The sequence below is a fragment of the Euleptes europaea genome, chromosome 2 (genome assembly GCF_029931775.1).
Source record: "Euleptes europaea isolate rEulEur1 chromosome 2, rEulEur1.hap1, whole genome shotgun sequence".
NCBI lineage: Eukaryota > Metazoa > Chordata > Lepidosauria > Squamata > Sphaerodactylidae > Euleptes > Euleptes europaea.
The window spans coordinates 105,135,893-105,152,449 of NC_079313.1; the positions used below are offsets into that span (position 1 = coordinate 105,135,893).

Sequence of the window (16,557 nt, forward strand, 5' to 3'; positions counted from 1 at the left end):
ACAGAATCCTCAAAGAAGTTTGTGTATGTGAAGTATTTACACCTCACTTGTCTAACAGATATGCCCCACGAGAAATTCTTTATATCCTGTTTGGTTTTGGTTTGATCTTTACTAGGCTCTGCATCATCACTTATGAATGGGAGTGTCAGGAGACTATAGATTACAGTGCGCATTAAAGTCACCTACAGGCGTGAGTCTGGATTCTCTCAGTTGCTCAAAACCCAGTCTATTCAAGTCATATAAAATAAGACAGGCCGTGACAAATTGATAAGCTACTTGCCATTTGCTCCTCCCGGTGCAACTGCAAATTCAGGTCATTAGTCTATGTTGAACATGCTGAAAACTCATTGCCTGCCCTCCTATAATTCCTTTGATCACTCTGGGGCAAGATCATACTTGCAATGCCACTGCGGGGGGGGGGGGGATTTCAAGTCTGTCTGTTTTGAAGAGACCCAATATTTTTGGTGCTCTTGTAGTACTTTGTAGCCAGACCACTGCCTCCCCCCCAGCAAATAAATAGACAAGGAAGGGGACTTCAGGGTTTAAATGGTGCTTGTTTGTGAGTGTACGCACTATACTGTACTATACTATACTATACTACACTTGATCTTAGCCAAAAGGCCGAGAAGCAATTTACTATACTATACTATACTATACTATACTATACTATACTATACTATACTATACTTGATCTTAGCCAAAAGGCCGAGAAGCGATATACTATACAATACCATACCAAACAACCCTTAGTAGCATATCTAGTGTGGGGCAATAGGTTTCCTTGCTCTGGTGGCACACAGTTGGCTAGAAGCACAAAACTGAAATCCCAGTACAGACCCAGACTCGGCCATGACACTGTCTGGTTACTTGTGGTCCAGCCTGTGAGCTTAACTTACATCCCAGAGCTGTTGTGAAGATCAATTGTAGGCAGGGTGAACCCTATGTATCATCCTGAGCTCCATAGAGGAAGGACATAATAAAATAGATAGGCAGTATAATATACTACAGTGTGTGTGTGTGTGTGTGTGTGTGTGTGTGTTAAGTAGGGCTGTTGAAAAAAAATCCAGTAAAATTCGGATTCGGCAAAATTTGGCCTGTTTTAATTCGGGAAATGCCGAAGTCCGAACTCCCCTGCTTCGGATCCGAGGAATTCGGTGCGAGATTTGATTTTGGAGGAAAATTTGGCCGAATAAAGCCATAAAAACTACATTCCAGCCATTCTGTGGCTGCAGGGGGTGCATTTTTGGGGGTACAGCCCCCAAACTTTCAGCGTAGCTTCAAAGGACCCTTCTTGCAAGAACCCCCGAGTTTTGTAAAGATGGGATCAGCCCCCCCGAAATATGGCCCCCAAAAGGGGTCCCCCCTTAATGTGCATTTTTATTTCATTTACAGCACACATTCAAGCCATTCCGTGGCTGCAGGGGGCGCATTTTTGGGGTACAGCCCCCAAACCTTCAGCGTAGCTTCAGAAAAGCCTTCTCGCAAGAACCCCCAAGTTTTGTAAAGATGGGATCAGGCCCCCCCAAAATATGGGGTCCCCCCTTTTCCCTATTGGGATGAATGGGATCAGCCAATCCTATGCATCTAGAGAGCGGCAAACCCAAGGCAAAACCTCCCATGCTAACCATTGCAATGCAATGCAATGCAAAGCAACACGTGAGCTATTAATTAACTCAGCAAAAAGGAAAAAAAGGAGCAGGTGACTTGGACCGTGCAAATGTATTGTGAAAGTCAGATTTTGCAAAAACATTTTTGAGCGAGCAGCAAAACAGACTGTGCAAAAAAAAAAAAAAAACAGAGTTTGTATTTTCTGCCCTGCTCCTTCTTCTCATGGTGGAGGGACGCTCCCCCTTATGCAAACAACCCCACCAAACTCAAGCAAGTCTCACCAGCACCACCTACCACCTCTCCAACCAATATGGCACCACGGTGCACCCCCCAAACAGGGAAAAATTCCAAGACGCAGGGGATCTCACGCAAGTCGCCCCGTTGCACTCAACCCCAGGCTAGGGGCAAAAACAGGGGAAAACACCAAGGAGGAGACGCGGCCTGGGTGCCGAGCAGAGAGAGAGACTCGCTAGCCGCCGCATAGACTCAACTTTAAACTTTAAAACTTTAAAAGCAGTACACACACTCCCACAGAGGTGAGCAGTCACACACCCCTTGGCAGAACGGGTGAAAGCCTCCTTTGGCTTCCACCCCCCACAGAAACGCCCCCCACACACACAGACTCTGCTTCCCCCCCCACATACACACGGAAAAAAATTAAAGCCCCAAAAGGGGTCTTACTGTGGATGTCTTCTGTTCCATCAGGAGGGACTGGGAGGACTGGGTAATCCAATACGATTCCATTTAAGCACGGGAGGTTTTGCCTTGGAATCGCCGCTCTCGAGATGCACACAGGATCGGCTGATCCCATTCATCCCAATAGGGAAAGAGGGGACCCCATATTTCGGGGGTCCCTGATCCCATCTTTACAAAACTTGGGGGTTCTTTCAAGAAGGCTCCTCTGAAGCTACACTGAAAGTTTGGGGGCTGTACCCCCAAAAATGTACCCCTTGCAGCCACAGAATGGCTCGAATGTGTGCTGTAAATGGAATAAAAATGCACATTAAGGGGGGACCCCTTTCGGGGCCCATATTTCAGCCCCCCCTAATCCCATCTTTACAAAACTTGGGGGTTCTTGCAAGAAGGGTCCTTTGAAGCTACGCTGAAAGTTTGGGGGCTCTACCCCCAAAAATGCGCCCCCTGCAGCCACGGAAAGGAGCGAATGTGCACATGCACTCCTCCCCGGGGATTTCTTTCTCACACAAACAGATACTCTCTCTTTCTCTCCCCGGGCCGCGCAGCAGCTGGGCTCACATGCTCAATCGCGACTGATTGGCCAGAAGAAGACCCTGCTTGGCCACCGATTGGCCGCAGGAGAATGCTGCTTACTAACTGACGGTTATGCTGCTGCGCCGAACCCCGAATTTTCTGAATTTAGTCACCAAACACCCCGAACTCGCCGAATTTGGCTCTCCGTTTTTCCGCCTTTTTTGAGTTCGGTTCCATCCGAGCTAAAAACCGCTGAATCGGGGGAAATTCGGCTGTTTTTTGGTTCGGGATGAACCGAATTGACAGCCCTAGTGTCAAGTACTGTCAAGTCATTTCTGACTCGCAGCGACCCTATGACTCAATGTCCTCCAAAACGTCCTATACTATCCTTAACAGCCTTGCTCAGATCTTACAAATTGAGGGCTGTGGCTTCCTTTATAGAGTCAATTCATCTCTTGTTGGTGGTCTTCTTTTCCTGCTGCCTTCAACTTTTCCTAGCATGATTGTCATTTCCAGTAACTCTTATCTTCTCATAATGTACCAAAGTTTGACAGCCACAGTAGTCATTTTAGCTTCTAGGGTCAGTTCAGTTCAGGCTTGATTTGATCTATAATCCACTGATTTGTTATTTTGGCAGTCCACAGTATCCGTAACACTCTCCTCCAATGCCGCATTTCAAAGGAATCTACTTTCTTTCTATCAGCTTTCTCCATTGTCCAGCTTTCATACCCATACATAGTAATAGGGAATACTATGGCATGAATTAACTTGATCTTGGCTATGTACTACATTACATATACTATATGTACAATATAAAATACTACTTTAAAATGTTAAATTATGTGATTTGAAAGAACTAGACATGTCTTCAAAAGTTATTGATGAAACACCACTCACCAATGTTCCGAGAAGCTTAGTGAGGACAGATACAGGCCAGACAGGAAGCTACCCTCGTAGGTCTCCAGTGTGGTATAGTGGTTAGAGTGTCAGACTGGAATCTGGGAGACTTAAGTTCAAGTCTCCACTGTGCAATGAAACTCACTGGGTGACCTTGGGTCAGTCCTCACTTTCGGTCTAAACCTCACAGGGTTGTTATCAGGATAAAATGTGGAGAGGAGAACCCTGAGCTTCTTGGTGGGGGGTGGGAAGGGCAGGACAAAAGTGTGCTAAATAGATGGATGACCATTGGCAACCTAACACAGCAAACCACATTCATCCTTTGAATGCTGCTGGTAGGGGGGAAAAGAATGGAAGAAACAATTCTCTGATGAACTCCTGCTCTGATTAGACAGCAACAGCCACATGTTTTATTTTGGGAAGGAGAGGTATTGCATTGCAGCCTCTGTGAATAGGTTTTGCTGCAAAAAGCAGATGAATTTGTCAAGCAGCATATAAGGGGAAGTGGAAGAAGCAAGAAGCATATTTGCTCAGGGATCCCTGAGGCTTGTTCACGTAATGTCAAACCATGGGTTGGCATTACATCCAAGCTAGGCCGTGATCTAAGGCTTCTTCCACACAGGCATTCTCCACCCTTCCCAAGCGGCATCTACAGAATATCATGGTGTACCAGTATACTTGCTGGATTTGCTCTACAATCTTTCCCAAACCTGTTTCGGTATGCTCTTTCTGAAAAGGTCACAGTCAACATGGGTTTATTCACAACGTGGGCAAGAACCTGCCCTATATCAGCACCATTTTATTTATTTATTTATTTATTTTCTCATTTACACCCCACCTTTCATCCCAATGTGTACCCAAAGTAGCTTACATTATTCTTGTCTCTTCCATTTAATCTTCACAACAACCCTGTGAGGTAGGTTAGGATAAATGTATATGACTGGCCCAAGGTCATTTTCCCCTCAGTATCTCCTTGCAACCATCATTTCCATCCCCTACCATCAGTAGGATATTTGTTGTCATAAAAGCAAAACACTAGTTCTATATTTCTGCAGTGGTATAAAACTATGAAATGTGGTGTTGGAGGAGAGTGTTATGGATACCGTGGACTTCCAAAATATATATATATATATATCAGTGGGTTATAGATCAAATCAAGCCTGAACTGACCCTAGAAGCTAAAACGACTAAACTGAGGCTATCATATTTTGGTCACATTATGAGAAGACAAGAGTCACTAGAGAAGACAATCATGCTAGGAAAAGTTCAAGGCAGCAGGAAAAGAGGAAGACCCAACAAGGGATGGATTGACTCAATAAAGGAAGCCACAGCCCTCAGTTTGCAAGATCTGAGCAAGGCTGTCAAAGATAGGACTTTTTGGAGGATGTTGATTCATAGGGTTGCCATGAGTTGGAAGCGACTTGACGGCACTTAACACACACACACAAAACTATAGTGATATAGCTTCTACAATTTTTAAAAAGCCAGCAAAAAATCCTCTCACGGCTTGAGGTGTGTGTGTGTGTGGGGGGGGGACCACAAGGAGATAGTAAGGAAAGCACAGAGAAAACCCCCATGCAGATGATCCCCTGCTAATGTAAACACCTCTGCATTTGTGGTGAGGGCACACTGGGGAATTGTTGCCATGTGAATGCAACCTAATTCCATGCGAGCCTGGGTTCAAGGCTCGGTTTGCCACTTAATCATCATGGGTGTTTCAGGTAATGCTTCTCTATGCTGAATCAATCAATACAAAAAAAGCTCAGCACCCCAGTCACATCATCTATGCTGCTTTCAAAAGACCCCATTCATATTGCCAGTGTATATAAAAAAGGAAATGTTAGAAGGAATGCACTCAGATAACAGGGAAAAAATCTACTGAAACTTCACGTAAATGCATCAGATGACAGCAGAATTCCATGAGAAGAATATCTATTACATTCCATGGAGTTGTTTATTTGTTTAAGCAATTTCACATTTATTTGGGAGTGAGGCAATGCCTTAATATTAAGCATTAATAGAGTCATTCTTTTCAGCAACTGATAATTGTAGTTCTAGGAAATTTATTATTACTATAAAATGAGTTGAGTTCTCTCTCTCTCTTTCTCTCTCTCTCTCTCCTGCTAATTGACAAAGAGGCCCAGTAATTAAAGTACAATAAAAGTTTTCCAGTAATTAGTTTCTGTTGTTTGGTTACAGGCCATCAATTGTTCTTTAATAATACTGATTGTTAACATTCAGTAGTCAGTAGACTCTCAAAGGATTCTGGGGCACAGCCACTTACAAACACTACACATTCCATTCCCATGAGGGCATTTTGCATTCGGAAAGAAGTTAACCCTCTCCTAGTGTACAATGCTTGTACGATGGCTTGATGTTTCTGGGTACAACAGCTGAAGCAACTGATGACTTGCAGACCTATAAGGAAGGTAATTTGGCCACATCTGCAGGAACTTCCTAAAATTCCCGTTCAGCACTCCTGTGCCACACTGGAAATATAAAAAAAGTTCCTATACTCTGCTTACTTTATCCCTGCTGAAATTAGGTATTACAAGTTGGAACCTGCAAGGACTTGGAGGGATCTTATTCCCCCTCCCTCACTATTTCCTATTTCCCTCCCTGAAAGCCCCCATAGCCTCTCCCCCTGCTTCCTTCTCTCCTTCACAACAAACAGCCAATCTACCTTTATCTGATCTTCTGTTGTCAGCTCCCCCCACCCCCCCGCAGCCTCTGCCTAGGAAAACCATGCCCATGTGTGGTGCTGGCTGTTGGGCCAGCTCCACTTGCATGGTAAGGAACCCTCAAGGATTTGTGTGTGTGGGGGTCACATCACTTCCCCCTGTATCCCCCTCCCCGTATTATTTCCCCTTTCCCTCTTCCTGGTAACCCTCATATCCTCACCCCTTTCTCTGCCTCATTCTCTCCTCAGCCATTCACCAATCTATGTTTTATCTGCCTTCCACCTTCAGCTATATTTATTATTTATTTACTTTATTTATACCCCACCTTTCTCCATAGTGGGGACCAAAATTGCTTACATAATTCTTCTCTTCTCATTAACCTCACAACACCCCTGTTAGGTAGGTTAGGCTGAAAATATGTGACTGACCCAACATCACCTAGTGAGCTTCCATGGCAGACTAGTGACTTAAACACGGGTCTCCTAGACCGAAGTGTGAAGCCCTAACACCACACTGGTTTTCATAGGGTGGCTGTTGTTGAACAGTAGCAAGCAGCCAGGCTTAGGAGCAGCTCTGGGTGGGCCCGCTGAGGCTCCCCTGCCCCATATTGCCAAAGTAGCCACTGGGCTCCTGGGTGCCACTGCTGCAGCTGCCCCCAGGACCCTCAAAGGTAAATAAAGCATCGTCTGCACATTATTTAATTTAAGGGGAATTTAAACTCTTCTTGAGTTTATCTGAACTCTTTCCTTTAGCACAGCCTGAACAGGTTTCTTGAGGCCTGGTATGGCCAGTGTTTGCATTTGCATTTTGGCAGCTTGTGAGGCTCTGCAGATGTCTATTCTCTTTTGCAGGTTTCGATCAGGCTCCCTGACTATATCAGTCATGAGGCAAGTACATTGCTGTGATCTATTTAAGGTTTGTTCAAAGCACTTCCTATATAGCATTGCTGCCTCACTGTTAGGGTTGCCAGGTCCCCCCTCACGATCAGTGCGAGGTTTTAGGGGCGGGGCGGGGGTGGCCGTGGATGCGCACGGGTGCACACGTGATGATGGCACTTCCTGTTTTACTTCTGAAAGTGCTGCATCTAGGGTTTCCAGGTCCCTCTTCGCTATCGGTGGGAGATTTTGGGGGTGGAGTCTGAGGAGGGTGGTGTTTGGGAGGGGAGGGACTTAAATTCCATAGAGTCCAATGGCCAAAGCAGTCATTTTCTCCAGGTGAACTGATCTCTATCGGCTGGAGATCAATTGTAATAGCAGGAGATCTCCTGCTATTACCTGGAGGTTGGCAACCCTAGTTGCATCGCTGCAGCAGATTTAACAGATTTTGTGGGGGTGTTGAGTGTTAAAGAAGCTGCGGTGATGCAGCACTTCTGGAAGTAAAACCGGAAGTACCGTCATCGCATGTGCACCCACCCGCAGCCGACACTCTGGAGTGTTACCACCCACCTGGCAACCCTGCTCACCGTTGTTTTTAGGGATCTTCTCCTGTTGTTCTGACCCAGCTCCTGTGCTTGCTAAACTTCTGTGACTTGAAAGCCCTGCTTCAGGTGGTGGATTGGGGTGCAGTTTAAGGTCATGTAATTTTTGGACAGCCTTGCAGTCAGCTCTCAGTGCCTAAATTCTGCAGTGTGACAGGTTACGCTAGTGACATAGCCCTTTGTTGATGCAGAAAACATTTCACTTTGCCATAATTAAGGCAGTAACAGGCATTGATGAAGCAGGTTTGTGGACTAGTATGGCATGAAAATGTACTTTGGATTAAACAGGAGAGACCTGTGATGGGCAAATGAATATTTGGGGGTTGGTTTTGCAGCAAATCAGAAAAGCCATTTCTGAGGAATGAGTTTTTAGGGAAAGCAAGTGTGATTTCAACTTAGAAGGATTGCCTAATGCTTTTTTTCCTCTTCACATCATATCTAAAACATAGATTGGCCTAGAAACTTCAGATTTGTTTAATGCAAGAGCCCGTGAAGTAATCTAGGGAAGAGGGTGATGGGCTGCTAAGGAATTATTCACAGCAGACTTAGAAATACATGAATGCTTGAGCAAAAAATGTAGCTTTTGTAACAGTGCATGGAAAATTCTGTTCCAGTATATTGGTAAAAACAAGCTCTCTTCCTCATGCCGAACTACCAAGTAACCCCTCCTAGACTGTGCTGTGGCAGTTTGGTATCATGATTGCCAATGTGTGTGTGTGTGAGTGAGTATGAGCTGTGATGTAAAGGGATGCCATCCTCCAGGTACTAGCTGGAGATCTCCTGCTATTGCAGCTGATCTCCAGCTGTAATAGCAGGAGATCTCCAGCTGATAGAGATCAGTTCACCTGGAGAAAATGGCCGCTTTGGCAATTGGACTCTATGGCACTGAAGTCCCTCCCCTCCCCAAACCCCACCCTCCTCAGGCTCCATCCTAAAAACCTTCCACCAGTGGCAAAGAGAGACGTGGCAACCCTAGTGATCTATGAGGTTGTTGGTTCAAACCTCCAGGCACAAAATCGCTAGGCTTCTCTATCCCCCAATTGTAATGTGGGGTTGATAATATGGGGCTACCGTACAGGTCTGTTGGAGGAGAACAATATATGAGAAATTGTCATGTTTTCCTTTGTATTCTTGAGCTTCTGATGGCTTGAGGTCCTCTTTCTTATTCCACTGCCTACTCTGCTGCCTATTGGCACCTCTGGGCTTCTTCCCTTAGCTTCTCTACATCTTGGGATCTCATCTCCGGTCCCCCAAGATTTTAGGGGACCTTCAGGTGAGATGCCTTCAGTGGGCCACCATGATATGTGAGAGATGGTACTTCTTGCTTAGCTGCTGGGTACTCCTTCCATTGAGATATGCAAGATTACAGATCAGTTTACCTGGATAAAATGGCCGCTTTGGCAATTGGACTCTATGTCATTGAAGTCCCTTGCCTCCCCAAACCCCACCCTCCTCAGGTTCCCTCCACAGATCACACTCCGCAGATCACACCTGGAAACCCTAGGTGGTTGGCTGCCTCAGAGACAACAGAATGGGCGAAAACACATGGTCACTTTAGCCTCCTTTGTTCCCTGTTTCAGCCAGGATTTAGCCAGGGATCGAACACACATTCGGCGAAACACATGCGTTCGATCCTGGCTGAAACAGGGAATAAAGGAGGCTAAAGCGACCGTGTGTTTTCGCCCTATGACTCCCTTGCACTCCTCATTTTCCTTTTCAGGGCTTTCTTGTTTCAGAGCATTTCTGAGCCCTTCAAAGCAAGAAAATAGGTGCTGGTAGGGTCAAAAGGTGTGTGAGAGCGTAGTCCTCCATTCCCTTTGTTGCCACTCCTACCAGGAAATAATAGATCGTTCCAGTAGCCCCCTGCATTACTGCAAGGTTATCTAGGTAGGGCTGTTGAAAAAAAAATCCGGATTCGGCTGAATTCAGCCCGTCTGGATTCGGGATATGCCGAAGTCCGAACTCCCCCGCTTCGGGTCCGTGCAATTCGGCGCGAATTCAAAGTTTGGGAAAAACAATCGGCCAAATAAAGCCATTAAAAACACAACTGCGCCTTTCCGCGGCTCCAAGGGGGGATTTTTAGGGGTAGAGGTCCCAAACTTTCAGAGGAGCTTCAAAGGACCCTTCTTGCAAGACCCCCCAAGTTTTGTAAAGATTGTGTCAGGGGGGGCCGAGATATGGGCCCCAAAAGGGGTCCCCCCACCCAACTGAAGCCCCTCCTCAAACCAGGGAGAGAGAGACTCGAGGGGGCACACACACCCCAGGCAGAACCGGCGAAAGCCCCCTTTGGCTTCCCCCCCACCCACAGAAACTGCTCCCTCCCCACACACACACAGACTCTGCTTCCCCCCCCACACACACACAGGAGAAAAATTATAGGTTAAAGCCCGCAAAGGGGTCTTACTGTGGCTGTCTTCTGTTCCATCAGGAGGGGCTGGGAGGACTGGGTAATCCAATATGATTCCATTTAAGCACGGAAGGTTTTGCCGCTCTGGAGATGCATACAGTATCGGTTGATCCATTCATCCCTATAGGGAAAAGGGGAAAGCCCATATCTCGGGACCCCCTGACCCAATGTTTACAAAACTTGGGGGGTCTCTTACGAAGGCTCGTCTGAAGCTATGCTGAATGTTTGGGGGCTGCACCCCCAAAAATGCACCCCCTGCAGACACAGAAAGAGAAAGGGGGGAGCCCATATTTGTGCCCCCACTGAACCCATCTTTACAAAACTTGGGGGATTTCTTAAGAAGGCTCGTCTGAAGCTATGCTGAAAGTCTGGGGGCTGCACCCCCAAAAAAGCGCCCCCTGCAGCCACGGAAATGGAAAAGGGGGGAGGAAAAAGGGGTGGAGCCCATATCTCGGGACCCCCTGACCCAATGTTTACAAAACTTGGGGGGGTCTCTTAAGAAGGCTCGTCTGAAGCTCCTCTGAACGTTTGGGGTCTCTACCCCCAAAATGCACCCCCTGCAGTCACGGAAAGGAGCGAATGTGCACAAGCACCCCCCTCCAATGAGGATTTCTCTCACTCTCTGTTTCTCCCCAGCCCGGCCGCTCAGCAGCTGATTCCTCCAGTACTCAATCCTGACTGATTGGCCAGAAGAAGACCCAGCTTGGCCACCGATTGGCCGGGGGAGGAGAATGCTGCTTACTGACGCCCCGAATTTGCCGAATTTATTCATGAACTCCTGAACTCGCTGAATTCGGCTCCCCCGGTTTCCCGCCATTTTTGAGTTCGGTTCGTCCCGAACTAAAAACCGCAGAATCGGGAAATTCGGCTGTTTTTCAGTTCGGGACGAACCGAATCGACAGCCCTACTTCTAGGCTAGAGTGATCTGGTGATTTCCCATTCCCCAACACCAAGCCACTCGTATGTTGCCTTGGCCACCTGAGATTTTCAAGCAGAAAGGGTCCAGTTAGGTTTTCATGGGGAGTAGCTACAAGTTGATTCCTCCCCAGGCTTCTCCTGCCACACTGGACTCCAGCCCCTGCTGTCCTCAGCAGGTGCTTGACCCTGTAGCTCTCTGATGCTGAGCCTGGTCTTCCCAGTGTGCTCTCTGGTTCTCTGCCTGCCCCATGTTTAGGGTTGCCAGGGCCCTCTTCACCACCGGCGGGAGATTTTGGGGGTGGAGCCTGAGCAGAGTAGGGTTTGGGGAGGGGAGGGACTTCAAAGCCATAGAGTCCAATTGCCAAAGCGGCCATTTTCTCCAGGTGAACTGATCTTTATTGGCTGGAGCTCAGTTGTAATAGCAGGAGATCTCCAACTAGTACCTGGAGGTTGGCAACCCTACCCATGCTCTTAGAAACACTGGACATAATGCTGCTGGCATAGATGTTAATTAGATGCCTTTTAGCATATATGGTTTCTTCTGAAATGGGAATATGTAACCTCAGCAGATTTTACACTGACTGGCAACATCTCAAAAAACAGAAGAGAGTGTTTGTGGGTTAAAACCAGGCCTAGAAAGTGAAAATAACCTTTCATAAATGATGAATGCCAAGTGTCAAGGCTAGCAGTAGCTGGCCAGTGCTTGAAGGAAATCTTTAAATCCTCGACATCAAGTCCATTCAAATAAGAGAAACCACAACGGTCAGATTTATGTGGGCTGAGAGCACAAAGCCAGACAACCTCTCAAACCAGAGGAAATAATGTGGCCTGATGTTTTATCCTTTCAACAAAGGACAAGCGAAATGTCTGATAAAGCTCTGTGGATTGTTGTGGGGGGGGACATTATTCTCATTTGTCAGAATCATGAAAGGAGGCTTTCCAGGGCTTCTGCACATGTTTGCCAGGATCCAGCTTTGATCCAAATGTGCTCCTGTTGGGGTGGTGGTGGTGTTTTCTTTCCCATTCTGCAACCCACCTTCTCAAGCAAATGGGTAATTTTTTTTTTTTTTTTAAGCAGAGAGCAGTTTATGTTTGTTGTGTGGAGGTGCTGTGAGAAAGCAAGGCAAAACGTTGGGTATATCCACAGATCGGACTCATGGCAATTATAGTAGGAGTTGTTCAAATCTCCACTTGTCATGAACCTCGGGACAGTCATTCTCTCAGCCTAAGAAGGGGACCAGGTTGCCTTCTATGGTGGGTAACCTCCTGCCCTCGGCCACCAGGCTCCTCCTGCTCCTGCTGCCTCCTCCTGCTTCCGCTTAATGCAGCTGCAAGAGTACAAAAGGGAGGCTGGCATCACACATCAGTTTCTGTAGTCTCCACTCCCCAATGGCCCCCAGGGTTGCCTGCCAAGGGCTGGCAACTCTGCTGCCTAACCTACCTCACTGGACTGTTGTGAGGAGAGGTGAACCATGTACGCCATCCTGACCTCCTTAGAGAAAGGCCAGAATAAAAATGTACCAAATAAATGAATAAAATTAAAACTTCCTAATAGTGGGTTGGATCCAGAGTTAAGGGACAGTTTCCACCATTTCTCATTCCTGCTGTAGACCCCCTTGTGCTGTTCCTCAGGGTTCCCTATACCCTAGAAGTAAAGCTGCCTGATTTCCCACTCCAGCCTGACAGCTATGGCCCCCTGCCACCACTCAGCGATGGTATCCCTTTTGGGTTCATGCTGGAAGGGACATTGTGCTATTGGAGTGACAACAATTTACATGTCGCCCCCCACCCCCGGTCTCCCACTGGTTGGCCATGCTGAACTGGCAACCCTATTCGGGAGCGGCATTTCATGGAGATCAGTGGGCTACAATAGGGGGAGGCAGGAAAATGTATGGAAAATTTAGTCTGGATCCAACCCAGTGTTTATCTCTAGGAAACTGGTCTTCAATGACTGGGTCACCCTCTTTTTTTTAAGGTGGGTTCTTACACCAAGGATGCTGTGATGAACATCTGTCTGTCTGTCGTAGTTATTTAACTAGATTGCATCCCCCCCATGGGAATACAAAGTCATTTATAAAATACAATTTAAAGAAACACACAAAACCTCCAAACAAACAGTATAATAACCACATCCTCAACTGGTCCCAGATGTGCCAGTTCATTCAGGGCCACAAGTGACAAGCAGTGGCCAAGACACTTTCTGACGGTGGAATGCGCTGCCTTGGAGGGTGGTGGAGTCCCCGTCTTTGGAGGTCTTTAAACAGAGGCTTGATGGCCATCTGTTGGGAGTGCTTTGATTGTGGGATCCTGCATGGCAGGGTGTTGGACTGGATGGCCCTTGTGGTCTCTTCCAACCTTGTGATCTTGTAATTCTGGTCATGCCCAGTTTTAAATACCCATAACAGGAATGGAAACAGAAGCTCAATCTTCCTAATCCTCATGAGGTACTGCCCACCTTTTCAGTAGTCCTTTGTTAAGGATATTTGGACCATGGTCCCAAAAACTGAGATTCTGTTAATGACACCCGTTCTGTAGCCAGTCGCTCACCAGCAGCATTCTCCTCTCTTTGTTGTCATCTACTTTTTATAGGAAGAAATTGATTAAAATGCCACCTGAGTCCCAGAGTTCTTCATCTTCCTCCCTAGTACCTTATAGTCAGTTTTGATAAACTTGTAGTGTGTGGGGAGTGTGTGCCTCCTCCCATACAGTCAATGCTGGCTCCAAGGTGCTCTGCCGAGGTGGACTGCAGCCCAGGTTGAAGCTTGGCAGCAGCAACAAAAGAGGAAGGCTGCAGAAGTGGTTGCTTAGACAACGAGCTGGCTTTCCCTTGCTCCCAGCTGCCCAGGAGCATGACCAAAGGAGGTGCCCACTTTGCACTTCCTCTGGGACTGCCCTGGTCCAGCCAGGTTAACGTCGAGCAGATGTCTCCATCAGGTTGCAGCAGAGGGGGTGGGCTTTCCACTCGTTGCTTCCAATGCAGCCTGGGGCTGCTTAGCTTTAAAGGCCACCAGCAGCAACATGAAGAGGAGATGAAGAGATGGGTGTACCACCGTGCAAGCACGCACCCTTTGTAGGCATGCCTAGAGCATTGCTCCTCTGCAGAGGTGCCCTCCAAACCATGAGAAGTTGGAGGAGCAGCTTTGCGTTGCTTTGTATTTTTACTGGGGATTTGTGTGATCGTGCTCTGCCTTCTAACAGTATGTTGCTGCAACTGCTATATTAAAAAAAAGAGATAAAAGCCCCCATGGGAGGCTCTGAATTTAAGCAGAGACAGTGCATGATAAGGTATGGAAAAGGCTGTGTTACCCTTCCCCCCCTCTATCCTCCTGTCATCACACACGCAAACAGAACTCAGGTCTGGCTCAGACTAAAGTCACCCTGAGAAGTAGGAATGTACGTTTTTGGCCCTTTGTGACTTACAGCTGTGCCTCTGTATGAAGCATGGTGAAATCCGTATCAGCCTGGAACAACCTTATGGTGTATTATCTGCTTCAAGACTGTATGGGAGCTGAATGTCATATATATTGTATTTCTTTTTGTGTATTTCATTTTTAAGCTGCTTGGAGTCCCCAGAGTGGGAGAAAAGTAGGCTAAAGTATTTGTAAATAAATAATGTGTGGAACTAAACACTTGAAATATGCTAAGTAATTATAATTATTATTCTCTTTCATTTGGGAGTATTTGGAGATCTTTGACTTCATTTCATGATCTACTGTTGGAAGCACAGCCCACTGTAGGGTTGCCAGACCTCCAGCTATGGCAGGTGGCCTCCTGCTGATCACCGCTGTTGACCTCCGCTGCTCTGAGCAGAGGTGGGAGAAATATATAAAAAAGTGAAAATTGCTAGGAATCACTGGAAACTATTGTTTTGCCATAGAGTTTTTGCAATTCCTAGAGCTCGCCATTGTCATTGCTGGGTTGTAGACAGTAGGGTTGCCAGCTCTGAGCTGGGAAATTCCTGGAGGTTTGGGGGGTGGAACCTGGGGAGGGGAGGGTTTGAGGAGGGGAGGAACCTCAGTGGGCTGCAATGCCATAGAGTCCACCTTTCTAAGCAGCCATTTTCTCAAGGTGAACTATCTATGTAACTAGTGCAGCCAATTTCCAGGTAGTGGTCCTTTCTCAAGTTGCCACTCATCTAGTCTCAGATGGTGGTCACACTCAAAGCAGGGCCTCTGAAGATAACTGGAGTGAACAGGTAGGTTCATATAGATGGTTGCCAGCCTCCAGGTGGTGACTGGCGATCTCCTGCTATTACATCTGATCTCCCAGCGACAGAGATCAGTTCACCTGGAGAAAATGGCTGCTTTGGGAGGTTAACTCTATGGCATTATACCCCATTGAAGTCCCTCCCCAAACCCATTTCTCCTCAGGCTCCACCTCAAAAGTCTCCAGGTAATTCCCAACCCAGAACTGGCAACGCTATATGTAACCTGGAGCCCAGTTGTAATTCTGGGAGATCTCCACCCAACAACTGGAGACCGGCAACCCTAATCTAGTGATGTAGTGATATCAATTTTACATGCCCCCCCCCATGTACCTGCCCCTAGCCCCTAATCTCCTTTCAGAAACAGAATGGCTTTTCTGATTTCATCACTCGTGAGACTGTACATTTGAGATGAACTGTCTCTGTGTGAGTGGGGGATCTGTGTTACAAGTTTGTACTTGTATGGTAATAAAAGATGCCTGGATCCTGCCTTCTCATGCGTTACAGTTGCTGTGACTTTGATACAAGCAGAAGTTGTCTCCCCAACCTGCTTAAATTGTCCTTTCACAGGCCAGCCATGATATGTGCTAGGATTGCCAACTCTGGCTTTGGGAAATTCCTGGAGAGAGAGGGATGGAGCACAGCCTTGGGAGCAGGATTGCCAGGTCCCTCTTTGCCACCAGCAGGAGGTTTTTGAGGCAGAGCCTGAGGAGGGTGGGGTTTGGGGAGGGACTGCAATGCCATAGAGTCCAATTGCCAAAGCGGCCATTTTCTCCAGGTGAACTGATCTCTATTGGCTGGAGATCAGTTGTAATAGCAGGAGATCTCCAGCTAGTACCTGGAGGCTGGCAACACTACTTGGGAGGGCAGACTTTGGGGAGGGGAGTGAGCTCATCAGGTTTTGATTCCATAGAGTCTACCCTCCAAAACTGCCATTTTCTCTGGGGAAACTGACCTTTGTAATCTAGAGACATTTCAATAGTTTAAAAATGTTAAAGACCTCAATGTTTAAGAAAACTAATTACAGCTGATCTAGTGAGAAATTGGGGAGGGAGAAATTTTTACAAAGTACACATGTGAGGGAAACAGAGGATAAAAAGCCTGATCAGGATCAGGCATAGGGTTGCCAGCTCCAGGTTGGGGAATACTGGGAGAT

At 47.0% G+C, this 16,557-nt stretch overlaps 1 pseudogene; it reads right to left on the minus strand.

The window, feature by feature from the left end:
• Window positions 1–544: 544 nt before the first annotated feature.
• Window positions 545–633, minus strand: LOC130474030 (U2 spliceosomal RNA; annotated as a pseudogene).
• Window positions 634–16,557: the final 15,924 nt, after the last annotated feature.